The sequence below is a fragment of the Myodes glareolus genome, chromosome 17, assembly GCF_982192425.1.
Source record: "Myodes glareolus chromosome 17, mMyoGla1.1, whole genome shotgun sequence".
NCBI classification, from domain to species: domain Eukaryota; kingdom Metazoa; phylum Chordata; class Mammalia; order Rodentia; family Cricetidae; genus Myodes; species Myodes glareolus.
In genome coordinates, this window is record NC_142042.1 from 31,960,759 (window position 1) to 31,977,899 (window position 17,141).

The following is a 17,141-nucleotide window of genomic DNA, read 5'->3' on the forward strand; positions in this document are numbered from 1 at the left end:
TGTTCTTGTTTGCTTTCCTGTTGCTGTGATAAACATCATGAGCATAGGTGGCATAGGGTAGAAGAGTTTCTTTCACCTTGCTGCTAATAGTCCATCATCCAGGGAAGCCAGGGATAGAGCTCAAGGCTGGAACCTGGATACAGGAACTGAAGCACAAGCCACAGAAGAATGCTGTTTGTTGGCTTCCTTCCCCTTCCTGCTCTCCACATTTCTCACACAACCCAGGTCCATCTGCCTAGGGATGCTACTGCCAACATTGGGCTTAACCATCCTACATCAATTAGCCATTAAGAAAATGTCCCAGAGATATGTACCAAACCCAGTCTGATAGAGGCATTTTCTCAATTGAGGCTTTCTTTTCTCAGATGGCTCTAGTTGTGTCAAAGGTTTACAAAAACCAGCCAGGAACTTTGAGGAGTATTCACCATTTCTTCACTATTCTAGAGTTACCAATGCTCAGACTATGGAAGGAGCACCAGCTCTTGCCACATGAGGTCCTTTTATAGCAGGCTGGGTTCTCTCTCCTCTGATAATCAGATTAAATTTCTTTATCTTTATTTGGGGCGCACAGAACAAATAAACTAAGGATATTTAAAAGTTTTAATTTCCCAATAAAATTAATAGACGTTTTGTTTGGGTAGAAATAGGAGTTTGTAATGTGGTAAGGATGTAATGACTGATATTACTAAATCTTGAAATCGTTATTATTAAGTGAAGGCACCTACACATGAAAAGTCAGGTACTGCATAATCCCACTTATATGGGAGCTCTAAGAAAAACCGAACTCAGAAACAGGAAAAAGGATGCTGAGGGGAGAGTGGAAATTAGACAGACGCTGTTGAAAAGATGTGTCATTTCAATTAAATGAGAAGAATAAGTTCAAGAAGTTTGTTGTTCAACATGGTGGCTATTGAAAATAAGTAAATATAAGATTTTAAATATTCTTATTACAAAATGCTTTGTGAGGCAATTCATATTAATTAAGCTTTGCTGAGCCATTTTCTGGCATATATAATTCATTGGCACAGGAAGAGATTTTTTTAACTGCACAAATTTTAAGACTGACAATAAGTGGGACCCCGTGAAACTGAAAAGCTTCTGTACAGAAAAGATATCACCAATTCTAGTGAAAAAGAAGCAGCCCACAAACAGGAGAAAACCTTACCAGCTATACATCTGACAGATAGTATCTAGAAAATATGAAGAACTACAAAATAATCAGACAGTAGAAAAACAACTCAATTTTGAAATTAGTGCAGGGAACTAGACACCCAGTTCTCAAAAGATTAAATACAAGTGGCTAAGAAATATCTTTAAGTCCAGCATCCCTAACCATCAAAGATGCATCAAAATGCAATTTGCTGAGCCTATTACGTGTTACTCATGTGTATATCTTCCTAGTTCTTTTTAAATTTAACATAACGCTTCATACTAGGTAGCCAATTAGGAGGCCCCTCCCTGGGAGACAATTACTGCTTGTGCCCTCAAAAGATTTTAGTTGCCTGTATTCCTTGTCTATGGGTGGGGCTCAATGAGATTCCTCCGTTCCACATTAGCATGTCTCTTGACATTTTGTTTAGATAACTAAGCTGTTGATGTATCATGGGTGAAATTTCTCTGTAATTTCTGGGAGTCACAAGCTCGCAACAGATTTCCTGGCCCTCTGTCTCTCACAATCTTTCAGTGCAGGAGTTGTGTAGATGTATCCATTGCTGGGCATCCCAGGAACAGCTTTTCTCTGCGCTTTGACCAGTTGTGGCTTTCCGTACTGAAATCTTTCTGTTAGAATAGAGGCTTCTTCAGTGGAACCACAATTACATGTTGGTATAGGGCTAAGTAGTTAGGATACACTTAGGAATTACACTGGTTTAGTAAAGTATTAAAAGGTTCCCCTCCAATAACCACACCACCACTGACCCTGAGCAAATGGTTAGACTTCCAAAACTAGGAAGGATTGCCCTTCTGTTGAGCAGGTCCTAGGTCCAATTAGACAGCTCTTAGTTACCACCAAGGAAGGAACACTACTGATTTCGTGGATTCTTGTAACACTCTGCCATTGTTACGTCTCACAGGCTTCATATCTCAACATAATAACTATTGGTTGCTTTTCTCTTTTCACAGCTAAAATGGCACATTTTGAAACTATAAAAGTTAACACTCCTCAAGGAGAATTCCAGACCAGATCCAGTGTAGAGCCCTTGAGTCCTTTGTCCTAAAGGAAGTGTCTTCAGTAACAGGCCCTTACCTTCAACCTCTGGGAAATAATAAAGGGCAATGATTCCAGCTTGAATCATTTTGCGAATCATGTGAACTCTTCTGACCAATAACTGAAGAGGGGAATTATCCTACCTGATACTAGGGTTTTTATTAGAATAATTTGTGACTCTTGTGGTGAAGTTCCTCAGTCCAAGTATCTCAACTTTACTATATGTGTATGTATATGCATAAAATGTGTGTATATATACATGAAATTGTATGTATAATATGTAACTTTGATTAAGTAAGAAACAGCATGATACTGAAGGGAATTTTCAAATACCCTTAGAGACTGGGTTCCTCCTCTTTCTTCTGCTTGTGTATTGACTTCCCTGTCCCATCCATAATTGAAATTCCCCCATTTTCTCCAATTATCAATTTATATAACTCGTGTCCTGATATTCTCCTCTCTAATGCTTCCTGCTCCATGATACCTTTTGACTTTCCTGGCTTCTGTGGTTCCTCCAGGTCATACATTGACATCTGAAGATTCAGAGCTAGGGAATCACAGATGAGACAAAACATGTGGCATTTGTCTTTCTGAGTCATTGTCTCACTCAATATGGTCTTTTCTAGTTCCATCCATTCACTTGAAAACATCAGGCTTTAGTTGTTATTTTTAACAGCTGAATAGTTTTCTGTAGTGTTTATGTATCACATTTTTATTATTTATTCATCCATTGAAGCATATTTAGGTTGTTTCCATTTCCTAGGTATTGTGAACAGAGAAGCGGTAAGCATGACTGAGCATCCTTTGGGAGTATGTCAAGAGTAGGTCCTATGGTGGGTTTCCTTCCAGTTGTTTGAATGCTCTCCAGACTGATTCCCAAAGTGGTGATGCCAATGCCACCAACAGTGACTGAGAGTTCTCATTCCCCACATTCTCTTTAGCATTTGTGGTAGGTTGCTTGGTTGAGCTCAGCCATTCTGACTTGAATAAGATGAAATCTCAAGGTTGTTTCAATTTGCGTTTCACTAAATGACAGGGATGAAGAACATTTTTGTGCTATCTTACCCACTTCTGTTTCTTCTTTGAAGAACTCTGATCAGATCCATAGCTCATGTTTCGAATGGATCATTTATGGTGTTTTTCTTTTGTTTTCTTTTCTTTCCTTTTCTTTTCTTTTCTTTTCTTTCTTTTCCCTTCCTTTCCTTTCCTTTTCTTTCTTTTCTTTTGAGTTATTGATTTTTTCCTCTCTTTATAGCTTCTGGATAGTAATCTACTCTCAGATGTGTAGCTGGTAAAGATTCTCTCTGATTATCTGGGCTTCCTCTTTACTCAGTTGATTATTTCTCTCGCTGTGCAGAAACTTTTCCGTTTTATGCCCACTTGTTAACTGTTGGCCTTAATTCTTGGGCAAATGGATCCCTATTCCAAAAGTCCTTTCCAATATCGATATCTTGTAAGGTATTATGTGTGTTTTCTTCTAGCAGTTTCAGGTTTCTTATTTAGGCCTTTGATCCATTTAGAGTTAGCTCGTTCTTTTACGTGTGGACATCCAGTTCTCTCAGTCTTGTTTGCTGATGATGTCATCTCATCTCTAGCATCTGCCTCTGACATCTTTGTCAAATACAAGATGACTGTAGTCATTTGCACACATGTTTGGCTCTTTGATTTTGTTCCACTGGTCTATATGTCTGTTTTTGTCCCAGGATCATATTGCTTTTGTTACATTTGCATCTCTAACAGGTCTAAAAATCCAGAATGTTGCACTCTGAAGGTTGTTTTGCATTATGGGTTCTTTCGTGGTTCCAAATGAACTGTAGAGTAGTTTTTTCCCATTTCTGTGAAGAATGAAATAAGGATTTTGACTTGGATTACCTTGACAGTATAAATAAGTTTAGATAGAATGACCTTCTCATAATATTACTTCTACCAATCCATGAGCATTAGATGACTTTCCATTTTCTGGAGTCTCTCTATATTTTTTTCTTCAGAGATATAAAGTTTTTATTAGAGAAGCATTTCATCTCTTCTGTTTAGTTTAGTCCCAGATGTTTTATTTTTTGAGGCTGTTTAGAATGGGACAATGTCTATGATATCTTTCTCTGTGTAGCTTTTACTAGAGTATAGAAAATTGATGTATTGATTCTTTTGTAAGTTGATGCAATATCCTGCCATTTTGTTGAAATAATAATTTCTCATTTTCTGGTGAATTTTTTTGAGATATTTTTGTATAATACCATATCATTTGTGAATAAGGATGTTTTGATTTATTCTTTGCCTATCTGTATACCTTTAATTTTCTTATTTTGCCTTATTGCTCCAGCTAGTACTTCGAGATATAACAAAATATAGTTGAGTTAATGGATAGACGTGTCTTGTTCCTGATTTTAATAGTTTCTTCAAGATTTTCTTTATTTAGGATGGTATTTCTTGTGTGCTTGTCATGAATAGCTTTTACTAATACTGAGATGTGTTATATCCATTCCTAATATCTATATCACTTCTATCACAATATTTTCAGTAATGAGTTTTTTTATCTTCATGAGATGTGTATACTAGTGATTTGTTTTCTGTCATTTTCAAGTTTTATTGCATTACGGTCAGATAGGAAACATTGAATTATTTCAGTCTTTCTGAAAAAACTTCAGATTCATTTTGTGTTCCAGGATATGGTTTATTTTAGAGAAGGTGGGCTGCTATGTAGCATATATAGAGAGATTTATAGACATATAAATATAAAACATGTATTATTATATATGTATATTATTGTATATGCGCATGTAAGCACTTACATACAGATGTGTGTGTAATATTTGGTGTTTGGGTGAAAAATTCCATAACTATCATTTATTAAATATATTTGATGCATGGTCTCATTTAATTCTGATGTTTCTCTGTTCATATGCCTTGTTTATGGAAGAAATTTGAGTTTTAAAAACATTTAATATTAGTGGGTTGATCTTAATCTGTATTTAATATCAGTAGCAGGCTTTTATCAAGTTGAGTGGGACAGAGCTTTGGAAGTGGGACATTACTTTTGGAAGGTAATGTCTTGCTGGTGATTGTCTTTATTGGAATGAATTGTCCTTTACTTTTCAAAATAGTTTTAGTTGAAAATTTTCTTTTGTTAAAGTTTATTTTGTCAGATACTAAGATAGTCACACCTGCTTGCTTCCTGCTCCCATTTGATTGGAATATTTTCTCATTCTAAGGTGTTGCCTAAATTTGAGAAAATTTTCTTCTATGATTATGTTGAAAATATGGTCTATTCCATTGTCCCAGAATTCTTTCCTTTCTTCTATGCATATAATTTGAAGTTTGGTCTTTCCGTGGTCCCACAATTCTGTCATATTCCTCTCCTAGACTTTCAAAAATTTTTATATTCTTTTATCATGTGGTCTTGTTCCTCAACTTTATCTTTGAGTCCTAACATTCTTCTACTTAATAATCTACTTGCAAATCTTTCTCTTCAGTTTTCTAGATAGGTTACTGAGTTTTTCAATTCAGTCTTTTTGTTTCAGTTTGAAATTTTTCAATGTTTCTCTTCATTAAAGTTACTTCTCAAATCATGTATTGTCTTCATAATTCCATTCAGCCTTGAGCATCTCTCTGGCATTTATTCTCTTTGAATTTTTCCTTCTTAAGCTTATTCAGTTGTCTCTTTGTGCCTTCTAACTTTCTTGAATTAGTTGGTAAAATTTATTGTTGTTTTTTCAAGTAATTTTCCCTTTCTGGTTCATCTTAGTAATTCTCAGCGGAAAATATTTCTTTTTTTTGAAAGTAATTTTATTAAATTATAAAAGTTTCCATTTCCGCCCCTCTTCCCAACACCCTCCCACTCCCCCCACTCCCTCTCCTCCTCCCTCTCCATCCCTAAGAGCAGTCAGGGTTTCCTGCCCTGTGGGAAGTTCAAGTTCCTCCCCCCTCCCTCCAGGTCCAGGAAGGCGAGTATCCAAACAGACTGGATCCCCAAAATCCAGTATATGCAGAGGAAACAAGTCCCAGTGTCATAGTCAATGGCTTTTCAGAAAGACTTCGGGCCAGCCACATTCAGAGAATCCGGCCAAATTCCGAGAATCTGGTTAGATCACGTCCTCATTCAGTCCCAGTCCAACTGGCCTTGGTAAACTCTCATTAGGTCCGTCCCCTTGTATCAGTGGGTGATAGCATCCCTCGCAGTCCTTATTTCCTTTTTCATGTTCTTCCTCCTTCTGCTCCTCATTTGGACCTTAGGGGGCTCAGTCCAGTGCTCCAATGTGGGTCTCCGTCTGTATCGCCGTCCTTCGCCAGATGAAGGATCTATGGTGATAAGCAAAATATTCATCAGTATGGTTATGGGTCAAGGCCGGTTCAGGCACCCTCTCCTCTGTCCAGAGAACAATCTGGGGATCTCTCCTTGGACCTGGAATCCCATATATAATCAAGTCTCCTGTAAACCCTAAAATGACTCCCTTAGTTGAGATATATTCTTCCCTGATCCCATATCCATCCTTCCTCCCTCCCCCCAATCGCAGTCCCCCTAGTTTTCCCCATTCTTTCCCTACTCCCTTCTCTCTAACCCTCTCCCCTTCCAACAACCCTCCCCCCCCCATGCACCCGAGGTTACCTGGGACTCTTGTCTATTTCCTACCTCCTGGCGGATAGCTAAATAATCTTCCTCAGGTTCATCTTATTTAGCTTCTCTAGGATCACGAATAATAGGCTCAAAGACCTTTAATTATGGTTAGAATCCACTTATGAGTGAATACATACCGTGTTCCTCTTTTTGGGTCTGGCTTACCTCACTCAGTAAAGTGTTTTCTATTTCCATCCATTTGCATGCAAAATTCAAGATGTCATTGTTTTTTACCGCTGAGTAAAACTCTAATGTGTATATGTTCCACACCTTTTTTAACCATTCTTCTATTGAGGGGCACCTAGGCTGTTTCCAGGTTCTGGCTATTACAAATAGTGCTGTTATGAACATAGTAGAACAAATGCTTTTGTAGTATGTTAGGGAATCTCTAGGGTATATTCCCAAGAGTGGTATTGCTGGGTCCTGAGGGAAGTTGACTCCCAGTTTCCTGAGAAACCGCTACACTGATTTCCACAGTGGCTGCACAAGTTTGCATTCCCACCAACAATGGATGAGTGTTCCCCTCATTCCACATCCTCTCCAGCATAGGCTATCATTGGTGTTTTTGACTTTAGCTATTCTGACAGGTGTAAGATGATATCTCAAAGTGGTTTTGATTTGCATTTCCCTGATCGCTAAGGAGGTTGAGCATGACCTTAAGTGTCTTCTAGCCATTCGAAGTTCATCTGTTGTGAATTCTCTGTTCAGTTCAGTACCCCATTTTTTAATTGGGTTAATTAGAGTTTTAGTGCCTAGTTTCTTGAGTTCTTTGTATATTTTGGAAATCAGACCTTTGCCTGATGAGAGGTTTGTGAAGATCTTCTCCCAGTCAGAAGGCAGCCTTTTTGTCTTACTGACCGTGTCCTTTGCTTTACAGGACACTGCTATAGTATTGGTGACTATGAAGGACATGGTGTCTTTCTTTAACCTTGTTAGTATGATGAAATCTGCACAAGAGAACTTCTTATATGGCTTGTGTGTCTAATGTGCAAATCTCAGAGTTCTCTGACAAACAGGATATGCCACTTGTCTTGAACCTGGAGGTTAGGAAAGGTTCATATTGGGCTTGGGTTGGGCTGTTTGTGTAGGGCCAGGCATAGGCATGGAAATTGGGGAGGATGCAGTTAGGGTTGAGTCAGGTGAACTCACAAGCTAGGCCAGAGTGTAGGATGCGTGGGCCTTACTAAGTCTGAAGAATGGACCTGACCCAAGCAGCTGAGAGCAAAAAGATTTGGATAGAACTGTATTGGATAGCAACATTAGGTTATTTGTGTATCTGCACCATGTCCGTGGGCAAAAGAGTCTGGGAACTATGCATTTTTTAGACTGAGAATTTGTTGGACAATTAAGGGTTCATCCCTGAAGAAGACAGATTATTTCTCTCTCAGTATCTTTAACTGTAGGTTCCAGAGATTGAAGGCAGGGTGTCAGACTTATAGCAGGCACTTTTATCTGTTGAGTGTAGGCAGAGTTTTCCTCTGCTGGCAGCCACTCTCAAAAAAACCACTCAGAAACTTAACAATAATTGTAAATGCTAAACCAATAGCTTAGGCTTTTTACTATCTAACTCGTTCTTTTTTATTAACCCATATTTCTTATCTATAGTTTTCCAGGCAGCTTGGTACCTTTTCTCAGTACAGCATACCTATCATGCTTTGCTCTTCCTCTGTTGGTGTCTCAAGACTCTGCACTTCTCTTTCCCAGCATTCTCAGTTTGGCTCTCCTTTCTACCTTACCCTGTTCTGCTATTGGCCAGTCAGCTTCTCTATTAACCAATTAGAGCAATACATATTCACAGTGTACCAAAGGATTATTCCACAGCAGCTGAGTCATCTCTCCATCCCAGAAAGTGGATTTTATATGAAAATGTTATTATTGTTCCTCACTGGTAACTTTACTACTACAGTCACCTGGTGTTTTCCCTTTTTATTCAAAAGCCACAAAGCAAGGATGTTTAGTTTGTCAGACTAAAGCCTGTGAATAGAAAAACAAATCACTAATATCCTGGTGGCGTGGTACTCAATGAGTGAGGTAGGAAATTCAGCTGCCCAGTGGCACTGGTAGATTCTCCATGGGAAGTGCTGCTCCCTTAAGACAAATTTGTTCTCTTGATAGAACAATATCAGTAAGTGATAGAAAGAAGGGGGTTGGTGTGTACATGAGATCAAATCATTCTCTTCTTCCTATAGGGTTGACTGGAAGCCAGATGGGAAGGTAAAGGTGTTTGGCATAATTTTCTGTAACTCACTTGGAAGAGAAACCTAGGAAGGCACCTAACTCTGCCTCCGTTTTTCCTGGAATTAAAGATATGTACCATTATATCTATCTTATTTTCTGATCTTTATAGGAGTGGGGGGGGTTGCACATGCCTGTACAAGTTGATATGGGTATTGTGTAGGCCAGAAGAGGGCAACAGCTCCCATGCAGCTGGAATTGAAGACAGTTTTGAGCTTCTAGATACAGGTTTGAAATCTAAACTCTGAACTTCTATAAGGAAATGCCCCTAAATGTTGAACCATTTCTCCCATCCTGAAACTGGATTTAAATCCTGCCTCATATCTATTCATTAGTGGTGTAAATGTGCATTAAATAATGATTCAAAATATGTTAGATATAATTTTGTAATCATTATATATATAAATATATTTATATATAAATAAATCTATGTTTAAAGAAATAAAATACTGCCAGGTGGTGATAGTGCACACTTTTAATACCCGCACTCAGGAGATAGAGGCAGGTGAATCTCTGTGTGTTCAAGGCCAGCCTGGTTTACAGAGTTCCAGGACAGGTTCCAAAACTACAGAGAAGCTATGCCTTGAAAACTGAAATAAAAGATACTTAGGCCATATGTAAGCTTGTATAATGTCAAGCAAACAAGAGCTAATTACCATAATGGTAGCAGAAGAAAATATCATTTACGTTTCTGTATCTGTACTTGTATCAGGGAAGCCATTGATATTTTCATTAGTAATAGTTCTATATGTTTGTACTGAGATATATTTATGGGAAATATTAACTAATCTTATATGAGAGCCTATATAAAAATAATTTTCTAATGTGTATTGGTGAAAGTGAATTTGGTAAGTATATCTAAAAAATTTAATGTGTTCTTGGATTCGGTTTGCCAGTATTTTATTGAGAATTTTTGCGTCAATGTTCATGAGTGAGATTGGTCTGTAATTCTCTTTCTTGGTTGTGTCTTTGTGTTTTTGGTATCAGAGTAACTGTAGCTTCATAAAAAGAGTTTGGCAATGATTCTTCTGTTTCTACATTGTGAAATACATTAAGGAGTATAGGTATTAGCTCTTTTTGGAAGTTCTGGTAGAATTATGAGTTGAAACCATCTGGTCCTGGGCTTTTTTTGGTAGGGAAATTTTTGATAACAGCTTCCAATTCTTCGTGACTAACAGGTCTATTTAGATTGTTCACCTGGTCTAGGTTCAACTTTGGTATATGGTATTTATCTTAAAAAAATGTCCATTTCTTTTACATTTTCCAATTTTGTGGCATACAGGCTTTTGTAGTAAGATCTAATGATTCTCTGAATTTCCTCTGTGTCTGTGGTTATGTCCCCCTTTACATTTCTGATCTTATTAATTTGCATGTTCTCTCTCTGCCGTCTGATTAGTTTGGATAGGGGTTTGTCGATCTTGTTGATTTTCTCCAAGAACCAGTTTTTTATTTCATTGATTCTTTGGATTGTTTTCTGTGTTTCTATTTCGTTGATTTCAGTCCTCAGTATGATTATTTCCAGTCTTCTACTCCTCCTGGGTGAATCAGCTTCTTTTTTTTCTAGAGCTTTCAAGTGTGCTGTTAAGTCTCCAATGTGTGCTTTCTCAGTTTTCTTTAATTGGGCACTTAGTGCTATGAACTTTCCTCTTAGCACTGTTTTCATAGTGTCCCATAGGTTTGAGTATTTGTGTCTTTATTTTCATTAAATTCAAGGAAGACTTTAATTTCTTTATTTCTTCCTTGACCCAGGGGTGATTTAGTAGCTGACTGTTCAGCTTCCATGAGTTTGTTGGCTTCCTGGAGGTAGCATTGTTGCTGAATTTTAACTTTAATCCATGGTGATCTGACAAGACACAGGTGGTTACTAATATTTTTTTGTATCTGTGGAAGTTTGCTTTGTTACCGAGTATGTGGTCAATTTTTAAGAAGGTTGCATGAGCTGCAGAGAAGAAGGTATATTCTTTTCTATTTGGGTGGAATGTTCTGTAGGTGTCTGTTAAGTCCATTTGATTCAGTACCTCCAATAATTCTCTTATTTCTCTGTTAGGTTTCTGTCTGATTGACCTGTCCATTGGTGAGAGAGGTGTGTTGAAATCTCCTACTATTAGTGTGGGTGGTTTGATGACTGCCTTGAGTTCTAGAAGTGTTTCTTTTACATAAGTGGGTGTCTTTATATTAGGAGCATAGATATTCAGGATTGAGACTTCCTCCTGATGAATTGTTCCTGTTATGAGTATGAAATGTTCATCTCCATCTCTTCTGATTGATTTTAGTTTGAAGTCAATTTTGTTAGATATTAGAATGGCCACACCTGCTTGTTTCTTAGGTCTGTTTGCTTGGAAAACTTTTTTCCAACCTTTTACTCTGAGTAGGTGTCTGTCTTTGTGGTTGAGGTGTGTTTCTTGTAAACAGCAGAATGTTGGATCCTGTTTTTGTATCTGATCTCTAAGTCTGTGCCTTTTTATAGGTGAATTGAGTCCATTGATATTAAGTGATATTAATGACCAGTGGTTGTTGACTCCAGTTATTTTCCTTTTTTTTTTTTTGAGTAGTAGAGTGTGTGTGTTTCCCCTCTTTGAGTTGTGCTTGTGAAGGGTCGCTAGATGTCTGAGGTATTGTAGGCAGTGTTGGCAATGTTGGATCCCTTGGGTTGTGATTTTCCTTCTAATACTTTCTGTAAGGCTGGATTTGTGGCTACGTATTGTTTAAATTTGCTTTTATCCTGGAATATTTTGTTTTCTCTGTTGATAGTGAACGATAGCTTAGCTGGGTATAGTAGTCTGGGCTTGCATCCATGGTCTCTTAGTTTCTGCAGTACCTCTATCCATGACTAAATTCTAGTGATAAGTAAATGACAACATTCAAGCAAACCTAGCGCCATATAAAAGCATTTATGTGGACATATACATCAACCCAGTGAAAATAAAAGCAAAATATTAACAGAAAATATGGACAAGGATTATAGTTTCCAGATGTTGGAATTATAAAAAGCTTTAGCTTGTCCATTAAAAAATCCATCTCAAATTCAAATGCAAAGATTTTCTTTGTAAAATATAGTTTACCTTACTGATTGCTGAACAATCAATATTTATTACAACAAGTCCAATGATACCTCAGATGAATCAAATACAGTCCCATCGTCAAAAAAGGTTGTTGAATACAAAAGAGACCTCCTTTCACTGGTCAAGATTTTTATGTGTCTTTTTTATATATTAATAAAATAAAGATAAACTACCATTTACTAAGCTAACTTGAATTTTTATTTGTAACCCAATTTTTTTAAAAAATGCAAATTTATGTTATGCAAATACTAGATAAACTAATATTTATGTCTAATACCTTAACCTAGATCTCTCTACATGTCATCTATCTGTCTATCTGTCTATCTGTCTATCTGTCTTTCTATCTATCTATCTATCTATCTATCTATCTATCTATCATCTATCTATCTATCTATCTCTCTCTTTATATGTGTATCCACTTATCTATATAGATATATAGTCTATCAATTCATAATTAAAATAGTAAGAACATGATAAACAAATTACTAAAGCACATATAGAAAAATATAATTAGTAAATAAGAAAACTTCAAATTTCTAACAAAGAATCTAAGAATAAGTTATTGTCCTTGCCTACTAAAAATAACATATGTATCTACTATAAACATGATAGCTTGGAAGATTACAAAAGACATAGGTTTTGTTGGATTTAAGTCCTGAACCTCTTGATATATTATGTCTTATATGAACTATTTGCCTACCTCAACCTCTGCAAATCTAGCTATGAAATTTTCTTTAGAGGATTATGAAACTAACAACATAATTTTAGTCTTATCCGTAACTTCTAGTATTTGCCACATTACTGAGACTCACATATTATGCTTCTTAAGTAAATAACAATGATGTTGCTATGTATTGAATCTATGTGTCCACTCAAAAGGCATTATATCAGAATTTGTGCTTTCTATAAACTAGCCTGTTTGACAGAAGTTTCTGTTCCACCTGATCCAACAACCAATCAGTCCCAAAGAAACACACAGAGGCCTACACTAATTATTAAACAGATTGGCCTATTAGCCCACGTTTCTTATTAAGAATTCTAAATTAATCCATAATTCTTATCTGTGTTATCCATATGGCTTGGTACCATTCATCAGTGAGGCATTCTCATCTTGCTTCCTCTTGTTCTGTGTGACTACTACAGACGGGGTCTTTCCTCTTCCCAGAATTCTATTCTGGTTGCCATACTGATACTTCCTGCCTAGCTACTGGCCAATTATCATTTAATTAAACAAATACAAGTGACAAATCATTGCAGGTTAGAAGATCATTGTGCCACAGCATCCCCCCTTTTATTGTTCAAACCAAGAACTCTGAATCTAATCTCCTTCTTTTTGCTTTTTCCAAACAATTATCAATAATTACTTGTAACCAACACTCTAAGCAAAGATAAGCATCCATAATTTACTTTCTGGGAATGTGAGCATAATTTTCTAGGATACTTCCTGCTGATTGGGGAGCTGATAATCTTATGAGAACCTAAAGAAAATTTAGGATTATGGTCAAGTGCTGACTTAATATTCTGTGAGGCTTGATCATTTCATTCAGTAGTCTTGAGGCTGGTCTAGATGCAGAACTCAAAGAAAACGTCAGCAGAGGTCCTCTGAAGTGTTGGATCATCTCGGCCATCTGCTGCTATTGGAGATTTTCCAGGGAGTCTTCCTTGATCAAACCTGATTTTTCTTAACCCAGAATGAATCTATAGCCTCTCATTTCCTGTGGAAACAAAAGCAAAACTTCTCCAAAGTAACATATCTTTTGATTTAAATTTTGAAATCAAGGCATTTTTAAAATACATATGTTGGATGAATTCAGCAACATTTATAATCAAACGTCTTTTAGCAGCTGTTGCTCTTTCCTCAGCTATCAAACAATTCAAAGACAACACAATAGCATACAGTATCCAGATTATCTGTGTATATTCTATCTTTACATAGCTTTATTTTAAACTCTATTTCTTTTATTTTTATTTCTAATTATTTGTTTTTTTGAATCAGGGTTTCTCTGTGTACTTTTTGCTGTCCTGGAACTCACTCTGTAGACCATGTTGTCCTTGAACTCACAGAGATCTTCCTGTCTCTGACTCCCACATGCTGGGATTAAAGGTGTATTCCACCACACTGAACTATTTTCTTTTTTATTAAGGACTTCATCCTTTTTCTTTTTTATCTAAAGTCTACATATATTTATATACACACTGTAAACTGTTTAGAGGGTTTTTTTGTTCTTCAGAATCTATCTTTACTGTATATCTTTTTTTTTTTTGACCACATGAGTCTTGAATTTGTGAAGTGATATGGCTAGGATTAAAGCCATGGCTTTGATGGCTGGATCCACCCCATTCCTTAGCTTTCTGAGAATCTAATTTCATGGTGGAGGTACTGGCGGGAGCCATGTTTATTGCCACAACTCTATGGCGTTTCAAAGCTCCTGCCACCACCAAAAAGCATGCTGTCAGCTATTCATAAACACCATTAAAGTATTTTGTCGCAGGGCCTCTTAAAAGAGCTGCAAGGTTTTGCAGCTAAAGCTAAGTCAGAAACCCTGTCTTAAATGAGATGCACTTTCCTTTAGCAAACAGAGCCCACCTGAGAAAATGCTAGTACCAAGAAGCTGTGTTTCACTCTATTCTTTTGTGTACAGAATTTTCCCACAGCACTTAGTCAAGCTACAACTCCATTAAAAAAAAAAATCTACGGGACAATATCCAGAACCTTAATTAACTCATTATCTCATAGCACCCTCTTCTCAGTCCTCAGCCACTAACTGAGCTCCCTGATATCATTAGATTTCTTGTGGGCTCCACACAATTGTACCCCTATATATCCAGGGGAAACATAACTCATAAATTTCTCCTACTTTCATGGTTTCATGCCTTCAACGTTTCTTACATTTGTTGCATTTTCCCTGTCAAGATTGTCCTTGATAATGAATGGCTGTCTTCGTTTATAGCTGCTCTTAAAGCCAAATTTAAAAAATGAGAAAAGAAAAGAAAAAGAAAGAAAACATAATAATTAAAATGATTGCTGTGGTGAATGTCTCCGAGCAAAGAACTGCCTAAGCATCTGTGTCTATAATTAGGAATTTAGGTTCCTAAAGCTGGAGGTCAGTGAAAAAAGATACTTCCTGCCCATCCTGAGGACCTGAGTTCGAACCCAGGGACCCACAGGCAGAGGGAAAAATAGACTCCTTCAAGTCGTCCTCTGATTTCCACATGTGCATTATGTATGGTATGCATAAGCATGCACATATATAAATAAACAAATAAATGTAGTAAAATCATCTTAACTTAAAAATTACAATAGCTATTTTATTTCTGCAGCCTGAATGTAACAAGACTGCTTATATGTGGATAAACGATCATGAAAAATGTAAGGCCAGTAGGAAAAATATAATTCATAGTTACCCATATATTTTTAAAATATTGCAAAAGAGACTATTGTTAATAGTAATGCATAACCATATAATATTTTAATTTGTTATTAAAATAATTTCAATTCTAGCAATATCTTCTCTAAAAACTTTTCCTTAAAAATTTATCCTAAATAGGTAGCACTTAATACAAAAGCAAGTTCAATATAGAACTAAGTACAGCAGAGGAAAGTTAGGCAACTTATAAATACATCAAGTTAAAACTTACCAAGTGTTGTTATATACAACCAATTGAACTTTTTGTGGCCAGTTTGAAAGATAGGCATGAATGGGTTATCTATATTTAAAAAACTACTGTGTTTAAGTTTGTTCATATCTATACATTTTGGCAGCATTTTGGGGCAGCTTATTAAGCTTTGCCAGTTTTAGTTAGAAAAATTCAGAAAATGTAAAACACATACATGGGCATAACCATGGTCCAATAAACATAAAGTATAAAATTGATTACTTCTCCACTGCCATGCCTGCCACCTTCCCCAAGGGTTAGCTTCTAACAGCTTGAGAAGTTGGTGGAAATCATGAGAGTACAATATTCTACAATGTTTTTCAAGTACATATCTGTTGATAGGGATTCAAGTATCAAAATGAGATCAGACCTTTGGGGTAACTGGGGTACGATGACTTTCAAACTTGCTTCAACCCTAGCTACAATGGCTCTATTAAAGATGCAAAGTACACAAATCAGCAATGTCAAGGCAGACTTAGATTAAGGTTGGTAAAGTAATTAAAATATTATCAAATAATTCAGATAATTTTATAGTTGTTGTTAAGCAATCAACTTTAATTATCCTTTGACAAGGATATATATATATCCATGTCATAATTGGTGATGAAAGAATTAATCTTAATCGCCAGATCAAATTTATATTTCTAAAAGTAATGTTGACATTTAAAAGCAGCCTCCTATTATCAGATATCAGGTTCTGAGGAATCATTATTGCTACGAATGTTATGAGAGGCTCAGGAACACTGAATCACATAAAACTGCCAAGGTAACATACTTTAAATGATATGCTAAATTTACATGACATTAAGGTGTCTTTTTTATTTTGTAAATAATTATAACTAAGAAGCAATGCTCCAAGAGAGGTAAAGTCTAGCTGTAAAGATAATACTAGACAAATAAAACATATAAACAAGGTGTGGTTTATCATAAAGGATGTCAGACATACATAAAAGTGGGAAAATGTGTTGACATATCAAACCAACAAAGACCATCAATCCAACTCTTAGAAAGCTCCTTATGCATCCTGGTTTGCAAAAGATTTCACATCACATTTCCCATGGTTGACTCTACTTATGACTAACAGTAGCAACTAGAGATAGTAAGATGCATGTTTGCTCACAGAGAACGAGAGAAAGGGTAACTGTCGGTACCCAGATTTTTTCTCCTTTGCTGGAGGTGCTATGAAGGGGGGGTGCGGGGCAGGGGGAGGAGCATTTTTCCTCTGACTTCCTGGTTTCTCTGCTTGCTGCACCAGCCTGAGGGTTTAGCTTAGAGAGAAGAGAGAACTCGTCCTCTTTTGTTTGGTAATTCCACCTGCAAGCAAGTTTCCCGCCCCACAGCAGCTCTCTGACCTTGGGCACTGCTGCCT